The sequence below is a fragment of the Saccoglossus kowalevskii genome, chromosome 5 (assembly GCF_978046115.1).
Source record: "Saccoglossus kowalevskii chromosome 5, keSacKowa6.1, whole genome shotgun sequence".
Taxonomy (NCBI): Eukaryota; Metazoa; Hemichordata; class Enteropneusta; family Harrimaniidae; genus Saccoglossus; species Saccoglossus kowalevskii.
This window is the reverse complement of record NC_140645.1, coordinates 4376766-4398874: the sequence shown is the minus strand read 5'-3', so window position 1 is coordinate 4398874 and position 22109 is coordinate 4376766. Positions and strand designations below refer to the sequence as shown.

Sequence of the window (22109 nt, the reverse complement as noted above, 5' to 3'; positions counted from 1 at the left end):
TCATCAGCCTACTGCAGATGGTATTCCCAGCCGATCTCCCACGCAAGTACTAACCACGCCCGATGCAGCTTAACTTCAGTGATCGGACGAGAACTGGTGTATTCTGCAATGGTTTGGCAGTAGGCTGAATATTCGTCGGAATTGGATGTAATTTTTTACTTCGGCTAGGCAACAAATCCCGGGAAATATGGTATGTACGGTGGAATAAAAATGTTGATAAGCCTACTGCACGTGGTATTCCCAGCCGGTCACCCATGCAAGTACTAACCATGCCCTATGCAGATTAACTTCAATGATCAGACGAGAACTGGTGTATTCTGTATTGGTTTGGCAGTAGGCTGAATATTCGTCGCAATTGGATGTCATTTAATGCTTCGTCTAGGCAAAAAATCATGGGAAAAAGTTAGTATGTAATGTGGACTAAAAATGATCATCATCCTACTGCGCGTGGTATTCCCAGCCGGTCTCCCATGCAAGTACTAACCACGCCCGATGCAGCTTAACTTCAGTGATCGGACGAGAACTGGTGTATTCTGCAATGGTTAGGCAGTAGGCTGAATATTCTACCGAATTGTATGTCATTTAATCCTTCGTAAAGGCAAAAAAATCATTGGAAAAAGTTAGCATGTAATGTGGAATAAAAATGTTGATGAGCCTACTGCACGAGGTATTCCCCGCCGGTCTCTCGTGCAAGTACTAACCACGCCCGATGCGGCTTAGCTTCAGTGATCGGACGAGAACTGGTGTATTCTGCAATGGTTTGGCAGTAGGCTGAATATTTGTCGGAATTGGATTTCAATTAATGCTTCGGCTAGGCAAAAAATCACGGGAAAAAGTTGCTATGTACGGTGGAATAAAAATACTGATAAGCCTACTGCACGTGGTATTCCCAGCCGGTCTCCCATTCAATTACTAACCATGCCCGATGCAGATTAACTTCAGTGATCGGACGAGAACTGGTGTATTCTGCATTGGTTTGGCAGTAGGCTGAATATTCTTTGCAATTAGATGTCATTTAATGCTTCGCCTAGGCAAAAAATCATGGGAAAAAGTTGGTACGTACGGTGGAATAAAAATGTTGATGAGCCTAATGCACGTGGTATTCCCAGCCGGTCTCCATGCATGTACTAACCACGCCCGATGCAGCTTAACTTCAGTGATCGAACGAGAACTGGTGTATTCTGCAATGGTTTGGCAGTAGGCTGAATATTCGTCCTAATTGTATGCACTTTAATGCTTCGTCTAGGCAACAAATCATTGGAAAAAGTTAGCATGTAATGTGGAATAAAAATGTTGATGAGCCTACTGCACGAGGTATTCCCAGCCGGTCTCCCGTGCAAGTACTAACCACGCCCGATGCGGCTTAGCTTCAGTGATAGGACGAGAACTGGTGTATTCTGCAATGGTTTGGCAGTAGGCTGAATATTTGTCGGAATTGGATTTCAATTAATGATTCGGCTAGGCAAAAAATCACGGGAAAAAAGTGGTATGAATGGTTGAATAAAAATGTTGATAAGCCTACTGCACTTTTTAATCCCAGCAGGTCTCCCGTGCAAGTACTAACCACGCCCGATGCAGCTTAACATCAGTGATCGGACGAGAACTGGTGTACTCTGCAATGGTTTGGCAGTAGACTGAATATTCGTCGGAATTGGATGTAATTTAATACTTCGGCTAGGCAACAAATCCCGGGAAAAAGTTGGTATGTACGGTGGAATTAAAATGTTGATGAGCGTACTGCACGTGGTATTCCCAGCCTGTCTCACATCCAAGTACTAACCACACCCGATGCAGCTTAACTTCAGTGATCGGACCAGAACTGGTGTATTCTGCAATGGTTTGGCAGTAGGCTGAATATTCATCCTAATTGTATGTCATTTAATGCTTCGTCTAGGCAAAAAATCATGGGAAAAAGTTAGCATGTAATGTGGAATAAAAATGTTGATGAGCCTACTGCACGAGGTATTCCCAGCCGGTCTCCCGTGCAAGTACTAACCACGCCCGATGCGGCTTAGCTTCAGTGATCGGACGAGAACTGGTGTATTCTGCAATGGTTTGGCAGTAGGCTGATTATTTGTCGGAATTGGATTTCAATTAATGCTTCAGCTAGGCAAAAAATCACGGGAAAAAGATAGCATGTACGGTGGAATAAAAATATTGATAAGCCTATTGCACGTGGTATTCCCAGCCGGTCTTACATCCAAGTACTAACCACGCCCAATGCAGCTTAACTTCAGTGATCGGACGAGAACGGGTGTATTCTGCAATGGTTTGGCAGTAGGCTGAATATTCGTCGGAATTGGATGTAACTTAATACTTCGGCTAGACAAAAAATCCCGGGAAAAAGTTAGTATGTACGGTGGAATAAAAATGTTGATGAGCCTAATGCACGTGGTATTCCCAGCTGGTCTCCCATGCAAGTAGTAACCACGCTCGATGCAGCTTAACTTCAGTGATCGGACGAGAACTGGTGTTTTTTTCAATGGCTTGGCAGTAGGCTGAATGTTCGTCCGAATTGTATGTCGTTTAATGCTTCGGCTATGCAAACAATCCCTGGAAAATGTTAGTATGTACGGTGGAATAAAAATGTTGATGAGCCTAATGCACGTAGTATTCCCAGCCGGTCTCCCATGTAAGTACTAACCACACCCGATGCAGCTTAACTTCAGTCATCGGACGAGAACTGGTGTATTCTGCAATGGTTTGGCAGTAGGCTGAATATTCGTCCTAATTGTATGTCATTTAATGCTTCGTCTAGGCAAAAAATCATGGGAAAAAGTTAGCATGTAATGTGGAATAAAAATGTTGATGAGCCTACTGCACGAGGTATTCCCAGCCGGTCTCCCGTGCAAGTACTAACCACGCCCGCATCGGCTTAGCTTCAGTGATCGGACGAGAACTGGTTTATTCTGCAATGGTTTGGCAGTAGGCTGAATATTTGTCAGAATTGGATTTCAATTAATGTATCGGCTAGGCAAAAAATCACGGGAAAAAGATAGCATGTACGGTGGAATAAAAATATTGATAAGCCTACTGCACGTGGTATTCCCATCAGGTCTCCCATGCAAGTACTAACCACACCCGATGCAGTTTAACTTCAGTGATCGGACGAGAACTGGTGTAATCTGCAATGGTTTGGCAGTAGACTGAATATTCGTCAAAATTGGATGTAATTTAATACTTCGGCTAGGCAACAAATCCCGGGAAAAAGTTGGTATGTACGGTGGAATAAAAATGTTGAAGAGCGTACTGCACGTGGTATTCCCAGCCGGTCTCACATCCAAGTACTAACCACGCCCGATGCAGCTTAACTTCAGTGATCGGACGAGAACGGGTGTATTCTGCAATGGTTTGGCAGTAGGCTGAATATTCGTCGGAATTGGATGTAACTTAATACTTCGGCTAGGCAAAAAATCCCGGGAAAATGTTAGTATGTACGGTGGAATAAAAATGTTGATGAGCCTAATGCACGTGGTATTCCCATCCGGTCTCCCATGCAAGTAGTAACCACACTCGATGCAGCTTAACTTCAGTGATCGGACGAAAACTGGTGTATTTTGCAATGGCTTGGCAGTAGGCTGAATGTTCGTCCGAATTGTATGTCGTTTAATGCTTCGGCTATGCAAACAATCCCGGGAAAATGTTAGTATGTACGGTGGAATAAAAATGTTGATAAGCCTACTGCACGTGGTATTCCCAGCAGGTCTCTCATGCTAGTACTAGCCACGCCCGATGCAGCTTAACTTCATTGATCGGACGAGAAATGGTGTATTCTGAAATGGTTTGGCAGTAGGCTGAATATTCATCGGAATTGGATGTCATTTAATGCTTCGGCTAAGCAAAAAATCTCGGGAAAAAGTTAGTAAGTAATGTGGAATAAAAATGTTGATGAGCGTACTGCACGTGGTATTCCAGCCGGTCTCCCATGCAAGTACTAACCACGCCAGATGCAGCTTTACTTCAGTGATCGGACGAGAACTGGTGTATTCTGCAATGGTTTGGCAGTAGGCTGAATATTCATCCTAATTGTATGTCATTTAATGCTTCGTCTAGGCAAAAAATCATGGGAAAAAGTTAGCATGTAATGTGGAATAAAAATGTTGATGAGCCTACTGCACGAGGTATTCCCTGCCGGTCTCCCATGCAAGTACTAACCACGCCCGATGTGGCTTAGCTTCAGTGATCGGACGAGAACTGGTGTATTCTGCAATGGTTTGGCAGTAGGCTGATTATTTGGCGGAATTGGATTTCAAATAATGCTTCAGCTAGGCAAAAATTCACGGGAAAAAGATAGCATGTACGGTGGAATAAAAATATTGATAAGCTTACTGCACGTAGTATTCCCAGCAGGTCTCCCATGCAAGTACTAACCACGCCCGATGCAGCTTAACTTCAGTGATAGGACGAGAACGGGTGTATTTTGCAATGGTTTGGCAGTAGGCTGAAAATTCGTCGGAATTGGATGTAACTTAATACTTCGGCTAAGCAAAAAATCCCGGGAAAAGTTAGTACGTACGGTGGTATAAAAATGTTGATGAGCCTAATGCATGTGGTATTCCCAGCCGGTCTCCCATGCAAGTACTAACCACGCCAGATGCAGCTTAACTTCAGTGATCGGACGAGAACTGGTGTATTCTGCAATGGTTAGGCAGTAGGCTGAATATTCGACCGAATTGTATGTCATTTAATGCTTCGTCTAGGCAAAAAATCATTGGAAAAAGTTAGCATGTAATGTGGAATAAAAATGTTGATGAGCCTACTGCACGAGGTATTCCCCGCCGGTCTCTCGTGCAAGTACTAACCACACCCGATGCGGCTTAGCATCAGTGATCGGACGAGAACTGGTGTAATTTGCAATGGTTTGGCAGTAGACTGAATATTCGTCGGAATTGGATGTAATTTATTACTTCGGCTAGGCAACAAATCCCGGGAAAAAGTTGGTATGTACGGTGGAATAAAAATGTTGATGAGCGTACTACACGTGGTATTCCCAGCCGGTCTCACATCCAAGTACTAACCATGCCCGATGCAGCTTAACTTCAGTGATAGGACGAGAACGGGTGTATTCTGCAATGGTTTGGCAGTAGGCTGAATATTCGTCGGAATTGGATGTAACTTAATACTTCGGCTAGGCAAAAAATCCCGGGAAAAAGTTATTATGCACGGTGGAATAAAAATGTTGATGAGCCTAATGCACGTGGTATTCCCAGCCTGTCTCCCATGCAAGTACTAACCACGCTCGATGCAGCTTAACTTCAGTGATTGGACGAGAACTGGTGTATTTTGCAATGGCTTGGCAGTAGGCTGAATGTTCGTCCGAATTGTATGTCGTTTAATGCTTCGGCTATGCAAACAATCCCGGGAAAAATTTAGTATGTACGGTGGAATAAAAATGTTGATGAGCCTAATGCACGTAGTATTCCCAGCCAGTCTCCCATGCAAGTACTAACCACACCCGATGCAGCTTAACTTCAGTGATCGGACGAGAACTGGTGTCTTCTGCAATGGTTTGGCAGTAGGCTGAATATTCGTCCTAATTGTATGTCATTTAATGATTCGTCTAGGCAAAAAATCATGGAAAAAAGTTAGCATGTAATGTGGAATAAAAATGTTGATGAGCCTACTGCACGAGGTATTCCCAGCCGGTCTCCCGTGCAAGTACTAACCACGCCCGATGCGGCTTAGCTTCAGTGATCGGACGAGAACTGGTGTATTCTGCAATGGTTTGGCAGTAGGCTGAATATTTGTCAGAATTGGATTTCAATTAATGCTTCGGCTAGGCAAAAAATCACGAGAACAAGATAGCATGTACGGTGGAATAAAAATATTGATAAGCCTACTGCACGTGGTATTCCCAGCAGGTCTCCCATGCAAGTACTAACCACGCCAGATGCAGCTTAACTTCAGTGATCGGACGAGAACTGGTGTATTCTGCAATGGTTAGGCAGTAGGCTGAATATTCGACCGAATTGTATGTCATTTAATGCTTCGTCTAGGCAAAAAATCATTGGAAAAAGTTAGCATGTAATGTGGAATAAAAATGTTGATGAGCCTACTGCACGAGGTATTCCCCGCCGGTCTCTCGTGCAAGTACTAACCACACCCGATGCGGCTTAGCATCAGTGATCGGACGAGAACTGGTGTAATTTGCAATGGTTTGGCAGTAGACTGAATATTCGTCGGAATTGGATGTAATTTATTACTTCGGCTAGGCAACAAATCCCGGGAAAAAGTTGGTATGTACGGTGGAATAAAAATGTTGATGAGCGTACTACACGTGTATTCCCAGCCGGTCTCACATCCAAGTACTAACCATGCCCGATGCAGCTTAACTTCAGTGATAGGACGAGAACGGGTGTATTCTGCAATGGTTTGGCAGTAGGCTGAATATTCGTCGGAATTGGATGTAACTTAATACTTCGGCTAGGCAAAAAATCCCGGGAAAAAGTTAGTATGCACGGTGGAATAAAAATGTTGATGAGCCTAATGCACGTGGTATTCCCAGCCTGTCTCCCATGCAAGTACTAACCACGCTCGATGCAGCTTAACTTCAGTGATTGGACGAGAACTGGTGTATTTTGCAATGGCTTGGCAGTAGGCTGAATGTTCGTCCGAATTGTATGTCGTTTAATGCTTCGGCTATGCAAACAATCCCGGGAAAAATTAGTATGTACGGTGGAATAAAAATGTTGATGAGCCTAATGCACGTAGTATTCCCAGCCAGTCTCCCATGCAAGTACTAACCACACCCGATGCAGCTTAACTTCAGTGATCGGACGAGAACTGGTGTCTTCTGCAATGGTTTGGCAGTAGGCTGAATATTCGTCCTAATTGTATGTCATTTAATGATTCGTCTAGGCAAAAAATCATGGAAAAAAGTTAGCATGTAATGTGGAATAAAAATGTTGATGAGCCTACTGCACGAGGTATTCCCAGCCGGTCTCCCGTGCAAGTACTAACCACGCCCGATGCGGCTTAGCTTCAGTGATCGGACGAGAACTGGTGTATTCTGCAATGGTTTGGCAGTAGGCTGAATATTTGTCAGAATTGGATTTCAATTAATGCTTCGGCTAGGCAAAAAATCACGAGAACAAGATAGCATGTACGGTGGAATAAAAATATTGATAAGCCTACTGCACGTGGTATTCCCAGCAGGTCTCCCATGCAAGTACTAACCACGCCCGATGCAGCTTAACTTCAGTGATCGGACGAGAACTGGTGTAATTTGCAATGATTTGGCAGTAGACTGAATATTCGTCGGAATTGGATGTAATTTAATACTTCGGCTAGGCAACAAATCCCGAGAAAAAGTTAGTATGTACGGTGGAATAAAAATGATGATGAGCCTAATGCACGTGGTATTCCCAGCCGGTCTCCCATGCAAGTAATAACCTCGCTCGATGCAGCTTAACTTCAGTGATCGGACGAGAACTTGTGTATTTTGCAATGGCTTGGCAGTAGGCTGAATGTTCGTCCGAATTGTATGTCGTTTAATACTTCGGCTATGCAAATAATCCCGGGAAAAATTTAGTATGTACGGTGGAATAAAAATGTTGATGAGCCTAATGCACGTAGTATTCCCAGCCAGTCTCCCATGCAAGTACTAACCACACCCGATGCAGCTTAACTTCAGTGATCGGACGAGAACTGGTGTATTCTGCAATGGTTTGGCAGTAGGCTGAATATTCGTCCTAATTGTATGTCATTTAATGCTTCGTCTAGGCAAAAAATCGTGGGAAAAAGTTAGCATGTAATGTGGAATAAAAATGTTGATGAGCCTACTGCACAAGGTATTCCCAGCCGGTCTCCCGTGCAAGTACTAACCACGCCCGATGCGGCTTAGCTTCAGTGATCGGACGAGAACTGGTGTATTCTGCAATGGTTTGGCAGTAGGCTGAATATTTGTCAGAATTGGATTTCAATTAATGCTTCGGCTAGGCAAACAATCACGGGAAAAAGATAGCATGTACGGTGGAATAAAAATATTGATAAGCTTACTGCACATAGTATTCCCAGCAGGTCTCCCATGCAAGTACTAACCACGCCCGATGCAGCTTAACTTCAGTGATAGGACGAGAACGGGTGTATTTTGCAATGGTTTGGCAGTAGGCTGAAAATTCGTCGGAATTGGATGTAACTTAATACTTCGGCTAAGCAAAAAATCCCGGGAAAAGTTAGTACGTACGGTGGTATAAAAATGTTGATGAGCCTAATGCACGTGGTATTCCCAGCCGGTCTCCCATGCAAGTACTAACCACGCCAGATGCAGCTTAACTTCAGTGATCAGACGAGAACTGGTGTATTCTGCAATGGTTAGGCAGTAGGCTGAATATTCGATCGAATTGTAGTCATTTAATGCTTCGTCTAGGCAAAAAATCATTGGAAAAAGTTAGCATGTAATGTGGAATAAAAATGTTGATGAGCCTACTGCACGAGGTATTCCCCGCCGGTCTCTCGTGCAAGTACTAACCACACCCGATGCGGCTTAGCTTCAGTGATCGGACGAGAACTGGTGTAATTTGCAATGGTTTGGCAGTAGACTGAATATTCGTCGGAATTGGATGTAATTTAATACTTCGGCTAGGCAACAAATCCCGGGAAAAAGTTGGTATGTACGGTGGAATAAAAATGTTGATGAGCGTACTGCACGTGGTATTCCCAGCCGGTCTCACATCCAAGTACTAACCACGCTCGATGCAGCTTAACTTCAGTGATTGGACGAGAACTGGTGTATTTTGCAATGGCTTGGCAGTAGGCTGAATGTTCGTCCGAATTGTATGTCGTTTAATGCTTCGGCTATGCAAACAATCCCGGGAAAAATTTAGTATGTACGGTGGAATAAAAATGTTGATGAGCCTAATGCACGTAGTATTGCCAGCCAGTCTCCCATGCAAGTACTAACCACACCCGATGCAGCTTAACTTCAGTGATCGGACGAGAACTGGTGTATTCTGCAATGGTTTGGCAGTAGGCTGAATATTTTTCAGAATTGGATTTCAATTAATGCTTCGGCTAGGCAAAAAATCACGGGAAAAAGTTAGCATGTAATGTGGAATAAAAATGTTGATGAGCCTACTGCACGAGGTATTCCCAGCCGGTCTCCCGTGCAAGTACTAACCACGCCCGATGCGGCTTAGCTTCAGTGATCGGACGAGAACTGGTGTATTCTGCAATGGTTTGGCAGTAGGCTGAATATTTGTCAGAATTGGATTTCAATTAATGCTTCGGCTAGGCAAAAAATCACGGGAAAAAGATAGCATGTACGGTGGAATAAAAATATTGATAAGCCTACTGCACGTGGTATTCCCAGCAGGTCTCCCATGCAAGTACTAACCACGCCCGATGCAGCTTAACTTCAGTGATCGGACGAGAACTGATGTAATTTGCAATGATTTGGCAGTAGACTGAATATTCGTCGGAATTGGATGTAATTTAATACTTCGGCTAGGCAACAAATCCCGGGAAAAAGTTGGTATGTACGGTGGAATAAAAACGTCGATGAGCGTACTGCACGTGGTATTCCCAGCCGGTCTCACATCCAAGTACTAACCACGCCCGATGCAGCTTAACTTCAGTGATAGGACGAGAACGGGTGTATTCTGCAATGGTTTGGCAGTAGGCTGAATATTCGTCGGAATTGGATGTAACTTAATACTTCGGCTAGGCAAAAAATCCCGGGAAAAAGTTAGTATGTACGGTGGAATAAAAATGATGATGAGCCTAATGCACGTGGTATTCCCAGCCGGTCTCCCATGCAAGTAATAACCACGCTCGATGCAGCTTAACTTCAGTGATCGGACGAGAACTGGTGTATTCTGCAATGGTTAGGCAGTAGGCTGAATATTCGACCGAATTGTATGTCATTTAATGCTTCGTCTAGGCAAAAAATCATTGGAAAAAGTTAGCATGTAATGTGGAATAAAAATGTTGATGAGCCTACTGCACGAGGTATTCCCCGCCGGTCTCTCGTGCAAGTACTAACCACACCCGATGCGGCTTAGCATCAGTGATCGGACGAGAACTGGTGTAATTTGCAATGGTTTGGCAGTAGACTGAATATTCGTCGGAATTGGATGTAATTTAATACTTCGGCTAGGCAACAAATCCCGGGAAAAAGTTGGTATGTACGGTGGAATAAAAATGTTGATGAGCGTACTACACGTGGTATTCCCAGCCGGTCTCACATCCAAGTACTAACCATGCCCGATGCAGCTTAACTTCAGTGATAGGACGAGAACGGGTGTATTCTGCAATGGTTTGGCAGTAGGCTGAATATTCGTCGGAATTGGATGTAACTTAATACTTCGGCTAGGCAAAAAATCCCGGGAAAAAGTTAGTATGCACGGTGGAATAAAAATGTTGATGAGCCTAATGCACGTGGTATTCCCAGCCTGTCTCCCATGCAAGTACTAACCACGCTCGATGCAGCTTAACTTCAGTGATTGGACGAGAACTGGTGTATTTTGCAATGGCTTGGCAGTAGGCTGAATGTTCGTCCGAATTGTATGTCGTTTAATGCTTCGGCTATGCAAACAATCCCGGAAAAAATTTAGTATGTACGGTGGAATAAAAATGTTGATGAGCCTAATGCACGTAGTATTCCCAGCCAGTCTCCCATGCAAGTACTAACCACACCCGATGCAGCTTAACTTCAGTGATCGGACGAGAACTGGTGTCTTCTGCAATGGTTTGGCAGTAGGCTGAATATTCGTCCTAATTGTATGTCATTAAATGATTCGTCTAGGCAAAAAATCATGGGAAAAAGTTAGCATGTAATGTGGAATAAAAATGTTGATGAGCCTACTGCACGAGGTATTCCCAGCCGGTCTCCCGTGCAAGTACTAACCACGCCCGATGCGGCTTAGCTTCAGTGATCGGACGAGAACTGGTGTATTCTGCAATGATTTGGCAGTAGGCTGAATATTTGTCAGAATTGGATTTCAATTAATGCTTCGGCTAGGCAAAAAATCACGAGAACAAGATAGCATGTACGGTGGAATAAAAATATTGATAAGCCTACTGCACGTGGTATTCCCAGCAGGTCTCCCATGCAAGTACTAACCACGCCCGATGCAGCTTAACTTCAGTGATCGGACGAGAACTGGTGTAATTTGCAATGATTTGGCAGTAGACTGAATATTCGTCGGAATTGGATGTAATTTAATACTTCGGCTAGGCAACAAATCCCGAGAAAAAGTTAGTATGTACGGTGGAATAAAAATGATGATGAGCCTAATGCACGTGGTATTCCCAGCCGGTCTCCCATGCAAGTAATAACCTCGCTCGATGCAGCTTAACTTCAGTGATCGGACGAGAACTTGTGTATTTTGCAATGGCTTGGCAGTAGGCTGAATGTTCGTCCGAATTGTATGTCGTTTAATACTTCGGCTATGCAAACAATCCCGGGAAAAATTTAGTATGTACGGTGGAATAAAAAAGTTGATGAGCCTAATGCACGTAGTATTCCCAGCCAGTCTCCCATGCAAGTACTAACCACACCCGATGCAGCTTAACTTCAGTGATCGGACGAGAACTGGTGTATTCTGCAATGGTTTGGCAGTAGGCTGAATATTCGTCCTAATTGTATGTCATTTAATGCTTCGTCTAGGCAAAAAATCGTGGGGAAAAGTTAGCATGTAATGTGGAATAAAAATGTTGATGAGCCTACTGCACAAGGTATTCCCAGCCGGTCTCCCGTGCAAGTACTAACCACGCCCGATGCGGCTTAGCTTCAGTGATCGGACGAGAACTGGTGTATTCTGCAATGGTTTGGCAGTAGGCTGAATATTTGTCAGAATTGGATTTCAATTAATGCTTCGGCTAGGCAAACAATCACGGGAAAAAGATAGCATGTACGGTGGAATAAAAATATTGATAAGCTTACTGCACGTAGTATTCCCAGCAGGTCTCCCATGCAAGTACTAACCACGCCCGATGCAGCTTAACTTCAGTGATAGGACGAGAACGGGTGTATTTTGCAATGGTTTGGCAGTAGGCTGAAAATTCGTCGGAATTGGATGTAACTTAATACTTCGGCTAAGCAAAAAATCCCGGGAAAAGTTAGTACGTACGGTGGTATAAAAATGTTGATGAGCCTAATGCACGTGGTATTCCCAGCCGGTCTCCCATGCAAGTACTAACCACGCCAGATGCAGCTTAACTTCAGTGATCAGACGAGAACTGGTGTATTCTGCAATGGTTAGGCAGTAGGCTGAATATTCGATCGAATTGTAGTCATTTAATGCTTCGTCTAGGCAAAAAATCATTGGAAAAAGTTAGCATGTAATGTGGAATAAAAATGTTGATGAGCCTACTGCACGAGGTATTCCCCGCCGGTCTCTCGTGCAAGTACTAACCACACCCGATGCGGCTTAGCTTCAGTGATCGGACGAGAACTGGTGTAATTTGCAATGGTTTGGCAGTAGACTGAATATTCGTCGGAATTGGATGTAATTTAATACTTCGGCTAGGCAACAAATCCCGGGAAAAAGTTGGTATGTACGGTGGAATAAAAATGTTGATGAGCGTACTGCACGTGGTATTCCCAGCCGGTCTCACATCCAAGTACTAACCACGCTCGATGCAGCTTAACTTCAGTGATTGGACGAGAACTGGTGTATTTTGCAATGGCTTGTCAGTAGGCTGAATGTTCGTCCGAATTGTATGTCGTTTAATGCTTCGGCTATGCAAACAATCCCGGGAAAAATTTAGTATGTACGGTGGAATAAAAATGTTGATGAGCCTAATGCACGTAGTATTGCCAGCCAGTCTCCCATGCAAGTACTAACCACACCCGATGCAGCTTAACTTCAGTGATCGGACGAGAACTGGTGTATTCTGCAATGGTTTGGCAGTAGGCTGAATATTTGTCAGAATTGGATTTCAATTAATGCTTCGGCTAGGCAAAAAATCACGGGAAAAAGATAGCATGTACGGTGGAATAAAAATATTGATAAGCCTACTGCACGTGGTATTCCCAGCAGGTCTCCCATGCAAGTACTAACCACGCCCGATGCAGCTTAACTTCAGTGATCGGACGAGAACTGATGTAATTTGCTATGATTTGGCAGTAGACTGAATATTCGTCGGAATTGGATGTAATTTAATACTTCGGCTAGGCAACAAATCCCGAGAAAAAGTTGGTATGTACGGTGGAATAAAAACGTCGATGAGCGTACTGCACGTGGTATTCCCAGCCGGTCTCACATCCAAGTACTAACCACGCCCGATGCAGCTTAACTTCAGTGATAGGACGAGAACGGGTGTATTCTGCAATGGTTTGGCAGTAGGCTGAATATTCGTCGGAATTGGATGTAACTTAATACTTCGGCTAGGCAAAAAATCCCGGGAAAAAGTTAGTATGTACGGTGGAATAAAAATGATGATGAGCCTAATGCACGTGGTATTCCCAGCCGGTCTCCCATGCAAGTAATAACCACGCTCGATGCAGCTTAACTTCAGTGATCGGACGAGAACTGATGTATTTTGCAATGGCTTGGCAGTAGGCTGAATGTTCGTCCGAATTGTATGTCGTTTAATACTTCGGCTATGCAAACAATCCCGGGAAAAATTTAGTATGTACGGTGGAATAAAAATGTTGATGAGCCTAATGCACGTAGTATTCCCAGCCGGTCTCCCATGCAAGTACTAACCACGCCCGATGCGGCTTAGCTTCAATGATCGGACGAGAACTGGTGTATTCTGCAATGGTTTGGCAGTAGGCAGAATATTTGTCAGAATTGGATTTCAATTAATGCTTCGGCTAGGCAAAAAATCGTGGGAAAAAGTTAGCATGTAATGTGGAATAAAAATGTTGATGAGCCTACTGCACAAGGTATTCCCAGCCGGTCTCCCGTGCAAGTACTAACCACGCCCGATGCGGCTTAGCTTCAGTGATCGGACGAGAACTGATGTATTCTGCAATGGTTTGGCAGTAGGCTGAATATTTGTCAGAATTGGATTTCAATTAATGCTTCGGCTAGGCAAAAAATCACGGGAAAAAGATAGCATGTACGGTGGAATAAAAATATTGATAAGCCTACTGCACGTGGTATTCCCAGCACGTCTCCCATGCAAGTACTAACCACGCCCGATGCAGTTTGACTTCAGTGATCGGACGAGAACTGGTGTAATCTGCAATGGTTTGGCAGTAGACTGAATATTCGTCGAAATTGGATGTAATTTAATACTTCGGCTAGGCAACAAATCCCGGGAAAAAGTTGGTATGTACAGTGGAATAAAAATGTTGATGAGCGTACTGCACGTGGTATTCCCAGCCGGTATTCCCAAGTACTAACCACGCCCGATGCAGCTTAACTTCAGTGATCGGACGAGAACTGGTGTAATTTGCAATGATTTGGCAGTAGACTGAATATTCGTCGGAATTGGATGTAATTTAATACTTCGGCTAGGCAACAAATCCCGGGAAAAAGTTGGTATGTACGGTGGAATAAAAATGTTGATGAGCGTACTGCACGTGGTATTCCCAGCCGGTCTCAAATCCAAGTACTAACCACGCCCGATGCAGCTTAACTTCAGTGATAGGACGAGAACGGGTGTATTCTGCAATGGTTTGGCAGTAGGCTGAATATTCGTCGGAATTGGATGTCATTTAATGCTTCGGCTTGGCAAAAAATCATGGAAAAAAGTTAGTATGTATGGTGGAATAAAAATGTTGATAAGCCTACTGCACGTGGTATTCCCAGCCAGTCTCCCATGCAAGTACTAACCTCGCCTGATGCAGCTTAACTTCAGTGATCGGTCGAGAACTGGTGTATTCTGCAATGGTTTGGCAGTAGGCTGAATATTTGTCGGAATTGGATGTCATTTAATGCTTCGGCTTGGCAAAAAATCATGGAAAAAAGTTAGTATGTATGGTGGAATAAAAATGTTGATAAGCCTACTGCACGAGGTATTCCCAGCCGGTCTCACATCCAAGTACTAACCACGCCCGATGCAGCTTAACTTCAGCGATAGGACGAGAACGGGTGTATTCTGCAATGGTTTGGCAGTAGGCTGAATATTCGTCGGAATTGGATGTAACTTAATACTTCGGCTAGGCAAAAAATCTCGGGAAAAAGTTAGTATGTACGGTGGAATAAAAATGATGATGAGCCTAATGCACGTGGTATTCCCAGCCGGTCTCACATGCAAGTAATAACCACGCTCGATGCAGCTTAACTTCAGTGATCGGACGAGAACTGGTGTATTTTGCAATGGCTTGGCAGTAGGCTGAATGTTCGTCCGAATTGTATGTCGTTTAATACTTCGGCTATGCAAACAATCCCGGGAAAAATTTAGTATGTACGGTGGAATAAAAATGTTGATGAGCCTACTGCACAAGGTATTCCCAGCCGGTCTCCCGCGCAAGTACTAACCACGCCCGATGCGGCTTAGCTTCAGTGATCGGACGAGAACTGGTTTATTCTGCAATGGTTTGGCAGTAGGCTGAATATTTGTCAGAATTGGATTTCAATTAATGCTTCAGCTAGGCAAAAAATCACGGGAAAAAGATAGCATGTACGGTGGAATAAAAATATTGATAAGCCTACTGCACGTGGTATTCCCATCAGGTCTCCCATGCAAGTACTAACCACGCCCGATACAGTTTAACTTCAGTGATCGGACGAGAACTGGTGTAATCTGCAATGGTTTGGCAGTAGACTGAATATTCGTCGAAATTGGATGTAATTTAATACTTCGGCTAGGCAACAAATCCCGGGAAAAAGTTGGTATGTACAGTGGAATAAAAATGTTGATGAGCGTACTGCACGTGGTATTCCCAGCCGGTCTCACATCCAAGTACTAACCACGCCCGATGCAGCTTAACTTCAGTGATCGGACGAGAACGGGTGTATTCTGCAATGGTTTGGCAGTAGGCTGAATATTCGTCGGAATTGGATGTAACTTAATACTTCGGCTAGGCAAAAAATCCCGGGAAAAAGTTAGTATGTACGGTGGAATAAAAATGTTGATGAGCCTAATGCACGTGGTATTCCCAGCCGGTCTCCCATGCAAGTACTAACCACGCTCGATGCAGCTTAACTTCAGTGATCGGACGAGAACTGGTGTATTTTGCAATGGCTTGGCAGTAGGCTAAATGTTCGTCCGAATTGTATGTCGTTTAATGCTTCGGCTATGCAAACAATCCCGGGAAAATGTTAGTATGTACGATGGAATAAAAATGTTGATGAGCCTAATGCACGTAGTATTCCCAGCCGGTCTCCCAAGCAAGTACTAACCACACCCGATGCAGCTTAACTTCAGTGATCGGACGAGAACTGGTGTATTCTGCAATGGTTTGGCAGTAGGCTGAATATTCGTCCTAATTGTATGTCATTTAATGCTTCGTCTAGGCAAAAAATCATGGGAAAAAGTTAGCATGTAATGTGGAATAAAAATGTTGATGAGCCTACTGCACGAGGTATTCCCAGCCGGTCTCCCGTGCAAGTACTAACCACGCCCGATGCAGCTTAGCTTCAGTGATCGGACGAGAACTGGTGTATTCTGCAATGGTTTGGCAGTAGGCTGAACATTTGTCAGAATTGGATTTCAATTAATACTTCGGTTAGGCAAAAAATCACGGGAAAAAGATAGCATGTACGGTGGAATAAAAATATTGATAAGCCTACTGCACGTGGTATTCCCAGCAGGTCTCCCATGCAAGTACTAACCACACCCGATGCAGTTTAACTTCAGTGATCGGACGAGAACTGGTGTAATCTGCAATGGTTTGGCAGTAGACTGAATATTAGTCGAAATTGGATGTAATTTAATACTTCGGCTAGGCAACAAATCCCGGGAAAAAGTTGGTATGTACGGTGGAATAAAAATGTTGATGAGCGTACTGCACGTGGTATTCCCAGCCGGTCTCACATCCAAGTACTAACCACGCCCGATGCAGCTTAACTTCAGTGATCGGACGAGAACGGGTGTATTCTGCAATGGTTTGGCAGTAGGCTGAATATTCGTCGGAATTGGATGTAACTTAATACTTCGGCTAGGCAAAAAATCCAAGGAAAAATTTAGTATGTACGGTGGAATAAAAATGTTGATGAGCCTAATGCACGTGGTATTCCCAGCCGGTCTCCCATGCAAGTAGTAACCACGCTCGATGCAGCTTAACTTCAGTGATCGGACGAGAACTGGTGTATTTTGCAATGGCTTGGCAGTAGGCTGAATGTTCGTCCGAATTGTATGTCGTTTAATGCTTCGGCTATGCAAACAATCCCGGGAAAATGTTAGTATGTACGGTGGAATAAAAATGTTGATGAGCCTAATGCACGTAGTATTCCCAGCCGGTCTCCCATGCAAGTACTAACCACGCCGGATGCAGCTTAACTTCAGTGATCGGACGATAACTTGTGTATTCTGCAATGGTTTGGCAGTAGGCTGAATATTCATCGGAATTGGATGTCATTTAATGCTTCGGCTAAGCAAAAAATCTCGGGAAAAAGTTAGTAAGTAATGTGGAATAAAATTGTTGATAAGCCTACTGCACGTGGTATTCCCAGCCGGTCTCACATCCAAGTACTAACCACGCCCGATGCAGCTTAACTTCAGTGATTGGACGAGAACGGGTGTATTCTGCAATGGTTTGGCAGTAGGCTGAATGTTTGTCGGAATAGGATGTAATTTAATACTTCGGCTAGGCAAAAAATCCCGGGAAAAGTTAGTACGTACAGTGGTATAAAAATGTTGATGAGCCTAATGCACGTGGTATTCCCAGCCGGTCTCCCATGCAAGTACTAACCACGCCAGATGCATCTTAACTTCAGTGATCGGACGAGAACTGGTGTATTCTGCAATGGTTTGGCAGTAGGCTGAATATTCGTCCGAATTGTATGTCATTTAATACTACGGCTAGGTAACAAATCCCGGGAAAAAGTTGGTATGTGCGGTGAAATAAAATTGTTGATAAGCCTACTGCACATGGTATTCCCAGCCGGTCTCCCATGCAAGTACTAACCATGCCCGATGCAGATTAACTTCAGTAATCGGACGTGAACTGGTGTACTCTGCTTTGGTTTGGCAGTAGGCTGAATATTCGTTGAAATTGGATGTCATTTAATGCTTCGGCTAGGCAAAAAATCATGGAAAAATGTTAGTATGTACGATGGAATAAAAATGTTCATCAGCCTACTGCACGTGGTATTCCCTGCCGGTCTCCCATGCAAGTACTAACCACGCCCGATGCAGCTTAACTTCAGTGATCGGACGAGAACTGGTGTATTCTGCAATGGTTTGGCAGTAGGCTGAATACTCGTCGGAATTGGATGTCATTAAATGCTGCGGCTAGGCAAAAAATCATGGGAAAAAGTTAGTATGTAATGTGGAATAAAATGTTGCTGAGCCTACTGCACGTGGTATTCCCAGCAGGTCTCTCATGCTAGTAATAGCCACGCCCGATGCAGCTTAACTTCAGTGATCGGACGAGAACTGGTGTATTCTGCAATGGGTTGGCAGTAGGCTGAATATTCGTCGGAATTGGATGTCGTTTAATGCTTAGGCTATGCAAAAAAATCCCGCGAAAAAGTTAGTATGTACGGTGGAATAAAAATGTTGATGAGCCTACTGCATGCGGTATTCTCAGCCGGTCTCCCATGCAAGTACTAACCACGTCTGGTGGGCTTAACTTCAATGATCGGACGAGAACAGGTGTATTCTGCAATGGTTTGTCAGTAGGTTGAATATTCGTCGGAATTGGATGTAATATAATACTTCGGCTAGGCAAAAAATCCAGGGAAATAGTTAGTATGTAATGTGGAATAAAAATGATGATGAGCCTAATGCACGTGGTATTCTCAGCCAGTCTACCTTGCAAGTACTAACCACGCCCGATGCAGCTTCAGTGATCGGACGTGAATTGGTGTATTCTGCATTGGTTTGGCAGTAGGCTGAATATTCGTTGCAATTGGATGTCATTTATTGCTTCGGCTAGGTAAAAAATTATGGGAAAATGTTAGTATGTAAGGTGGAATAAAAATGTTGATGAGCCTACTGCACGTGGTATTCCCAGCCGGTCTCCAATGCAAGTACTAACCGTGCCCGATGCAGATTAACTTCAGTGATCGGACGAGAACTGGTGTATTCTGCAATGGTTTGGCAGTGGGCTGAATATTTGTCGGAATTGAATGTAATTTAATACTTCGGCTAGGCAACAAATCCCGGGGAAAAGTTTGTATGTACGGTGGAATAATAATGTTGATAAGCTTACTGCACGTGGTATTCCCAGCCGGTCTCCCATGCAAGTACTAACCATGCCCGATGCAGATTAACTTCAGTGATCGGATGAGAACTGGTGTATTCTGCATTGGTTTGGCAGTAGGCTGAATATTCGTCGCAATTGGATGTCATTTAATTTTTCGGCTAGGCAAAAAAAAACATGGAAAAAAGTTAGTATGTACGGTGGAATAAAAATGTTGATGAGCCTACTGCACATGGTATTCTCAGCCGGTCTCCCATGCAAGTACTAACCACGCCCGATGCAGCTTATCTTCAGTGATCGGACGAGAACTGGTGTATTCTGCAATGGGTTGGCAGTAGGCTGAATATTCGTCGGAATTGGACATCATTTATTGCTTCGGCTATGCAATAATAATGTTGATAAGCCTACTGCACGTGGTATTCCCAGCCAGTCTCCCATGCAAGTACTAACCATGCCCAATGCAGATTAACTTCAGTGATCGGACGAGAACTGGTGTACTCTGCATTGGTTTGGCAGTAGGCTGAATATTTGTCGCAATTGGATGTCATTTAATGCTTCGGCTAGGCAAAAAATCATGGAAAAAAGTTAGTATGTACGGTGGAATAAAAATGTTGATGAGCCTACTGCACATGGTATTCTCAGCCGGTATCCCATGCAAGTACTAACCACGCCCGATGCATCTTAACTTCAGTGATCGGACGAGAACTGGTGTATTCTGCAATGGTTTGGCAGTAGGCTGAGTATTCGTTGCAATTGGATGTCATTTATTGCTTCGGCTAGGCAAAAAAACATGGGAAAAGTTAGTATGTACGGGAGAATAAAAATGTTGATGAGCCTACTGCACGTGGTATTCTCAGCCGGTCTCCCATGCAAGTACTAACCACGTCCGGTGAGCTTAACTTCAGTGATCGGACGAGAACTGGTATATTCTGCAATGGTTTGACAGTAGGCTGAATATTCGTCGTAATTGGATGTAATTTAATATTTCGGCAAGGCCAAAAATCCCGGAAAAAAGTTAGTATGTACGGTGGAATAAAAATGTTAATGAGCCTAATGCACGTGGTATTCCCAGCCGGTCTCCCATGCAAGTACTAACCACGCCCGATGCAGCTAAACTTCAGTGATCAAACGAGAACTGGTGTACTCTGCAATGGTTTGGCACTAGGCTGAATATTCGTCGGAATTGAATGTAATTTAATACTTCGGCTAGGCAACAAATCCCGGGAAAATGTTGGTATGTACGGTGGAATAAAAAAGTTGATATGCCTACTGCACGTGGTATTCCCAGCCGGTCTCCCATGCAAGTACTAACCACGCCCAATGCAGATTAACTTCAGTAATCAGACGAGAACTGGTGTATTCTGCTTTGGTTTGGCTGTAGGCTGAATATTCTTTGCAATTGGAGGTCATTTATTGCTTCGGCTAGGTAAAAAATTATGGGAAAATGTTAGTATGTAATGTGGAGTAAAAATGTTGATGAGCCTACTGCACGTGGCATTCCCAGCCGGTCTCCCATGCAAGTACTAACCACGCCCAATGCAGCTAAACTTCAGTGATCAGACGAGAACTGGTGTATTCTGCAATGGGTTGGCAGTAGGCTGAATTTTCGTCGGAATTGAATGTAATTTAATACTTCGGCTAGGCAACAAATCCCGGGAAAAGATTGGTATGTACGGTGGAATAAAAAAGTTGATATGCCTACTGCACGTGGTATACCCAGCCGGTCTCCCACGCAAGTACTAACCACGCCCGATGCAGCTTAACTCTAGTGATCGGACGAGAACTGGTGTATACTGCAATGGTTTGGCAGTAGGCTGAATATTGGTCGGAATTGGATTTAATTTAATACTTCGGCTAGGCAAACAATCCCGGGAAAAATTTAGTATGTACGGTGGAATAATAATGTTGATAAGCCTACTGCACGTGGTATTCCCAGCCGGTCTCCCATGCAAGTACTAACCATGCCCGATGCAGATTAACTTCAGTGATCGGATGAGAACTGGTGTATTATGCATTGGTTTGGCTGTAGGCTGAATTTTCGTCGCAATTGGATGTCATTTAATGCTTCGGCTAGGCAAAAAAACATGGAAAAAAGTTAGTATGTACGGTGGAATAAAAATGTTGATGAGCCTACTGCACGTGGTATTCCCAGCCGGTCTCCTATGCAAGTACTAACCACGCCCGATGCAGCTTAACTTCAGTGATCGGACGTGAACTGGTGTATTCTGCATTGGTTTAGCAGTAGGCTGAATATTCGTTACAATTGGATGTCATTTATTGCTTCGGCTAGGCAAAAAAACATGGGAAAATGTTAGTATGTAATGTGGAATAAAAATGTTGAAGAGCCTACTGCACGTGGTATTCCCAGCCGGTCTCCCATGCAAGTACTAACCACGCCCAATGCAGATTAACTTCAGTAATCAGACGAGAACTGGTGTATTCTGCTTTGGTTTGGCTGTAGGCTGAATATTCGTCGGAATTGGATGTAATATAATACTTCGGCTAGGCAAAAAATCCATGGAAATAGTTAGTATGTAATGTGGAATAAAAATGATGATGAGCCTAATGCACGTGGTATTCTCAGCCAGTCTACCTTGCAAGTACTAACCACGCCCGATGCAGCTTCAGTGATCGGACGTGAATTGGTGTATTCTGCATTGGTTTGGCAGTAGGCTGAATATTCGTTGCAATTGGATGTCATTTATTGCTTCGGCTAGGCAAAAAAACATGGGAAAATGTTAGTATGTAATGTGGAATAAAAATGTTGATGAGCCTTCTGCACGAGGTATTCCTAGCCGGTCTCCCATGCAAGTACTAACCACGCCCGATGCAGATTAACTTCAGTGATTGGACGAGAACTGGTGTATTCTGCAATGGATTGGCAGTAGGCTGAATATTCGTT

General features: G+C 43.9%; 78 pseudogenes; all 78 read right to left on the bottom strand.

Annotated features, from left to right (window-relative positions):
* Positions 1–5: 5 nt before the first annotated feature.
* LOC146744486 (5S ribosomal RNA) lies at positions 6–125 on the bottom strand (annotated as a pseudogene).
* Positions 126–219: 94 nt separating this feature from the next.
* Positions 220–339, bottom strand: LOC146744485 (5S ribosomal RNA; annotated as a pseudogene).
* A 96-nt stretch (positions 340–435) lies between these two features.
* LOC146744484 (5S ribosomal RNA) lies at positions 436–555 on the bottom strand (annotated as a pseudogene).
* A 97-nt stretch (positions 556–652) lies between these two features.
* On the bottom strand, positions 653–772 carry LOC146744483 (5S ribosomal RNA; annotated as a pseudogene).
* Positions 773–868: 96 nt separating this feature from the next.
* LOC146744482 (5S ribosomal RNA) lies at positions 869–988 on the bottom strand (annotated as a pseudogene).
* A 96-nt stretch (positions 989–1084) lies between these two features.
* On the bottom strand, positions 1085–1203 carry LOC146744481 (5S ribosomal RNA; annotated as a pseudogene).
* Positions 1204–1299: 96 nt separating this feature from the next.
* Positions 1300–1419, bottom strand: LOC146744480 (5S ribosomal RNA; annotated as a pseudogene).
* A 312-nt stretch (positions 1420–1731) lies between these two features.
* Positions 1732–1851, bottom strand: LOC146744479 (5S ribosomal RNA; annotated as a pseudogene).
* Positions 1852–1947: 96 nt separating this feature from the next.
* Positions 1948–2067, bottom strand: LOC146744478 (5S ribosomal RNA; annotated as a pseudogene).
* Positions 2068–2163: 96 nt separating this feature from the next.
* On the bottom strand, positions 2164–2283 carry LOC146744477 (5S ribosomal RNA; annotated as a pseudogene).
* Positions 2284–2379: 96 nt separating this feature from the next.
* Positions 2380–2499, bottom strand: LOC146744476 (5S ribosomal RNA; annotated as a pseudogene).
* A 96-nt stretch (positions 2500–2595) lies between these two features.
* On the bottom strand, positions 2596–2715 carry LOC146744475 (5S ribosomal RNA; annotated as a pseudogene).
* Positions 2716–2811: 96 nt separating this feature from the next.
* On the bottom strand, positions 2812–2931 carry LOC146744474 (5S ribosomal RNA; annotated as a pseudogene).
* A 96-nt stretch (positions 2932–3027) lies between these two features.
* LOC146744473 (5S ribosomal RNA) lies at positions 3028–3147 on the bottom strand (annotated as a pseudogene).
* A 96-nt stretch (positions 3148–3243) lies between these two features.
* Positions 3244–3363, bottom strand: LOC146744472 (5S ribosomal RNA; annotated as a pseudogene).
* A 312-nt stretch (positions 3364–3675) lies between these two features.
* LOC146744471 (5S ribosomal RNA) lies at positions 3676–3795 on the bottom strand (annotated as a pseudogene).
* A 96-nt stretch (positions 3796–3891) lies between these two features.
* LOC146744470 (5S ribosomal RNA) lies at positions 3892–4010 on the bottom strand (annotated as a pseudogene).
* A 96-nt stretch (positions 4011–4106) lies between these two features.
* On the bottom strand, positions 4107–4226 carry LOC146744469 (5S ribosomal RNA; annotated as a pseudogene).
* Positions 4227–4322: 96 nt separating this feature from the next.
* On the bottom strand, positions 4323–4442 carry LOC146744468 (5S ribosomal RNA; annotated as a pseudogene).
* Positions 4443–4537: 95 nt separating this feature from the next.
* On the bottom strand, positions 4538–4657 carry LOC146744467 (5S ribosomal RNA; annotated as a pseudogene).
* Positions 4658–5401: 744 nt separating this feature from the next.
* Positions 5402–5521, bottom strand: LOC146744466 (5S ribosomal RNA; annotated as a pseudogene).
* A 96-nt stretch (positions 5522–5617) lies between these two features.
* On the bottom strand, positions 5618–5737 carry LOC146744465 (5S ribosomal RNA; annotated as a pseudogene).
* Positions 5738–5833: 96 nt separating this feature from the next.
* On the bottom strand, positions 5834–5953 carry LOC146744464 (5S ribosomal RNA; annotated as a pseudogene).
* A 742-nt stretch (positions 5954–6695) lies between these two features.
* Positions 6696–6815, bottom strand: LOC146744463 (5S ribosomal RNA; annotated as a pseudogene).
* A 96-nt stretch (positions 6816–6911) lies between these two features.
* On the bottom strand, positions 6912–7031 carry LOC146744462 (5S ribosomal RNA; annotated as a pseudogene).
* A 96-nt stretch (positions 7032–7127) lies between these two features.
* LOC146744461 (5S ribosomal RNA) lies at positions 7128–7247 on the bottom strand (annotated as a pseudogene).
* Positions 7248–7559: 312 nt separating this feature from the next.
* On the bottom strand, positions 7560–7679 carry LOC146744460 (5S ribosomal RNA; annotated as a pseudogene).
* A 96-nt stretch (positions 7680–7775) lies between these two features.
* LOC146744459 (5S ribosomal RNA) lies at positions 7776–7895 on the bottom strand (annotated as a pseudogene).
* A 96-nt stretch (positions 7896–7991) lies between these two features.
* LOC146744458 (5S ribosomal RNA) lies at positions 7992–8111 on the bottom strand (annotated as a pseudogene).
* Positions 8112–8206: 95 nt separating this feature from the next.
* LOC146744457 (5S ribosomal RNA) lies at positions 8207–8326 on the bottom strand (annotated as a pseudogene).
* Positions 8327–8853: 527 nt separating this feature from the next.
* LOC146744456 (5S ribosomal RNA) lies at positions 8854–8973 on the bottom strand (annotated as a pseudogene).
* Positions 8974–9069: 96 nt separating this feature from the next.
* Positions 9070–9189, bottom strand: LOC146744455 (5S ribosomal RNA; annotated as a pseudogene).
* Positions 9190–9285: 96 nt separating this feature from the next.
* LOC146744454 (5S ribosomal RNA) lies at positions 9286–9405 on the bottom strand (annotated as a pseudogene).
* A 96-nt stretch (positions 9406–9501) lies between these two features.
* Positions 9502–9621, bottom strand: LOC146744453 (5S ribosomal RNA; annotated as a pseudogene).
* Positions 9622–9717: 96 nt separating this feature from the next.
* LOC146744452 (5S ribosomal RNA) lies at positions 9718–9837 on the bottom strand (annotated as a pseudogene).
* A 744-nt stretch (positions 9838–10581) lies between these two features.
* Positions 10582–10701, bottom strand: LOC146744451 (5S ribosomal RNA; annotated as a pseudogene).
* Positions 10702–10797: 96 nt separating this feature from the next.
* On the bottom strand, positions 10798–10917 carry LOC146744450 (5S ribosomal RNA; annotated as a pseudogene).
* A 96-nt stretch (positions 10918–11013) lies between these two features.
* Positions 11014–11133, bottom strand: LOC146744449 (5S ribosomal RNA; annotated as a pseudogene).
* Positions 11134–11445: 312 nt separating this feature from the next.
* On the bottom strand, positions 11446–11565 carry LOC146744448 (5S ribosomal RNA; annotated as a pseudogene).
* A 96-nt stretch (positions 11566–11661) lies between these two features.
* LOC146744447 (5S ribosomal RNA) lies at positions 11662–11781 on the bottom strand (annotated as a pseudogene).
* A 96-nt stretch (positions 11782–11877) lies between these two features.
* Positions 11878–11997, bottom strand: LOC146744446 (5S ribosomal RNA; annotated as a pseudogene).
* Positions 11998–12092: 95 nt separating this feature from the next.
* Positions 12093–12212, bottom strand: LOC146744445 (5S ribosomal RNA; annotated as a pseudogene).
* A 527-nt stretch (positions 12213–12739) lies between these two features.
* On the bottom strand, positions 12740–12859 carry LOC146744444 (5S ribosomal RNA; annotated as a pseudogene).
* A 96-nt stretch (positions 12860–12955) lies between these two features.
* Positions 12956–13075, bottom strand: LOC146744443 (5S ribosomal RNA; annotated as a pseudogene).
* A 96-nt stretch (positions 13076–13171) lies between these two features.
* LOC146744442 (5S ribosomal RNA) lies at positions 13172–13291 on the bottom strand (annotated as a pseudogene).
* A 312-nt stretch (positions 13292–13603) lies between these two features.
* LOC146744441 (5S ribosomal RNA) lies at positions 13604–13723 on the bottom strand (annotated as a pseudogene).
* A 96-nt stretch (positions 13724–13819) lies between these two features.
* LOC146744440 (5S ribosomal RNA) lies at positions 13820–13939 on the bottom strand (annotated as a pseudogene).
* A 96-nt stretch (positions 13940–14035) lies between these two features.
* LOC146744439 (5S ribosomal RNA) lies at positions 14036–14155 on the bottom strand (annotated as a pseudogene).
* Positions 14156–14680: 525 nt separating this feature from the next.
* On the bottom strand, positions 14681–14800 carry LOC146744438 (5S ribosomal RNA; annotated as a pseudogene).
* Positions 14801–14896: 96 nt separating this feature from the next.
* LOC146744437 (5S ribosomal RNA) lies at positions 14897–15016 on the bottom strand (annotated as a pseudogene).
* Positions 15017–15328: 312 nt separating this feature from the next.
* LOC146744436 (5S ribosomal RNA) lies at positions 15329–15448 on the bottom strand (annotated as a pseudogene).
* Positions 15449–15544: 96 nt separating this feature from the next.
* LOC146744435 (5S ribosomal RNA) lies at positions 15545–15664 on the bottom strand (annotated as a pseudogene).
* A 96-nt stretch (positions 15665–15760) lies between these two features.
* On the bottom strand, positions 15761–15880 carry LOC146744434 (5S ribosomal RNA; annotated as a pseudogene).
* Positions 15881–15976: 96 nt separating this feature from the next.
* LOC146744433 (5S ribosomal RNA) lies at positions 15977–16096 on the bottom strand (annotated as a pseudogene).
* Positions 16097–16192: 96 nt separating this feature from the next.
* LOC146744432 (5S ribosomal RNA) lies at positions 16193–16312 on the bottom strand (annotated as a pseudogene).
* A 96-nt stretch (positions 16313–16408) lies between these two features.
* On the bottom strand, positions 16409–16528 carry LOC146744431 (5S ribosomal RNA; annotated as a pseudogene).
* Positions 16529–16624: 96 nt separating this feature from the next.
* Positions 16625–16744, bottom strand: LOC146744430 (5S ribosomal RNA; annotated as a pseudogene).
* Positions 16745–16840: 96 nt separating this feature from the next.
* On the bottom strand, positions 16841–16960 carry LOC146744429 (5S ribosomal RNA; annotated as a pseudogene).
* Positions 16961–17056: 96 nt separating this feature from the next.
* On the bottom strand, positions 17057–17176 carry LOC146744428 (5S ribosomal RNA; annotated as a pseudogene).
* A 312-nt stretch (positions 17177–17488) lies between these two features.
* LOC146744427 (5S ribosomal RNA) lies at positions 17489–17608 on the bottom strand (annotated as a pseudogene).
* A 95-nt stretch (positions 17609–17703) lies between these two features.
* On the bottom strand, positions 17704–17823 carry LOC146744426 (5S ribosomal RNA; annotated as a pseudogene).
* Positions 17824–17919: 96 nt separating this feature from the next.
* LOC146744425 (5S ribosomal RNA) lies at positions 17920–18039 on the bottom strand (annotated as a pseudogene).
* A 96-nt stretch (positions 18040–18135) lies between these two features.
* Positions 18136–18255, bottom strand: LOC146744424 (5S ribosomal RNA; annotated as a pseudogene).
* Positions 18256–18350: 95 nt separating this feature from the next.
* Positions 18351–18470, bottom strand: LOC146744423 (5S ribosomal RNA; annotated as a pseudogene).
* A 523-nt stretch (positions 18471–18993) lies between these two features.
* Positions 18994–19113, bottom strand: LOC146744422 (5S ribosomal RNA; annotated as a pseudogene).
* A 96-nt stretch (positions 19114–19209) lies between these two features.
* Positions 19210–19329, bottom strand: LOC146744421 (5S ribosomal RNA; annotated as a pseudogene).
* Positions 19330–19427: 98 nt separating this feature from the next.
* LOC146744420 (5S ribosomal RNA) lies at positions 19428–19547 on the bottom strand (annotated as a pseudogene).
* A 61-nt stretch (positions 19548–19608) lies between these two features.
* Positions 19609–19728, bottom strand: LOC146744419 (5S ribosomal RNA; annotated as a pseudogene).
* Positions 19729–19824: 96 nt separating this feature from the next.
* Positions 19825–19944, bottom strand: LOC146744418 (5S ribosomal RNA; annotated as a pseudogene).
* A 95-nt stretch (positions 19945–20039) lies between these two features.
* On the bottom strand, positions 20040–20158 carry LOC146744417 (5S ribosomal RNA; annotated as a pseudogene).
* Positions 20159–20254: 96 nt separating this feature from the next.
* On the bottom strand, positions 20255–20374 carry LOC146744416 (5S ribosomal RNA; annotated as a pseudogene).
* A 96-nt stretch (positions 20375–20470) lies between these two features.
* LOC146744415 (5S ribosomal RNA) lies at positions 20471–20590 on the bottom strand (annotated as a pseudogene).
* A 96-nt stretch (positions 20591–20686) lies between these two features.
* On the bottom strand, positions 20687–20806 carry LOC146744414 (5S ribosomal RNA; annotated as a pseudogene).
* A 96-nt stretch (positions 20807–20902) lies between these two features.
* LOC146744413 (5S ribosomal RNA) lies at positions 20903–21022 on the bottom strand (annotated as a pseudogene).
* Positions 21023–21118: 96 nt separating this feature from the next.
* Positions 21119–21238, bottom strand: LOC146744412 (5S ribosomal RNA; annotated as a pseudogene).
* A 96-nt stretch (positions 21239–21334) lies between these two features.
* On the bottom strand, positions 21335–21454 carry LOC146744411 (5S ribosomal RNA; annotated as a pseudogene).
* Positions 21455–21550: 96 nt separating this feature from the next.
* LOC146744410 (5S ribosomal RNA) lies at positions 21551–21670 on the bottom strand (annotated as a pseudogene).
* Positions 21671–21977: 307 nt separating this feature from the next.
* LOC146744409 (5S ribosomal RNA) lies at positions 21978–22097 on the bottom strand (annotated as a pseudogene).
* Positions 22098–22109: the final 12 nt, after the last annotated feature.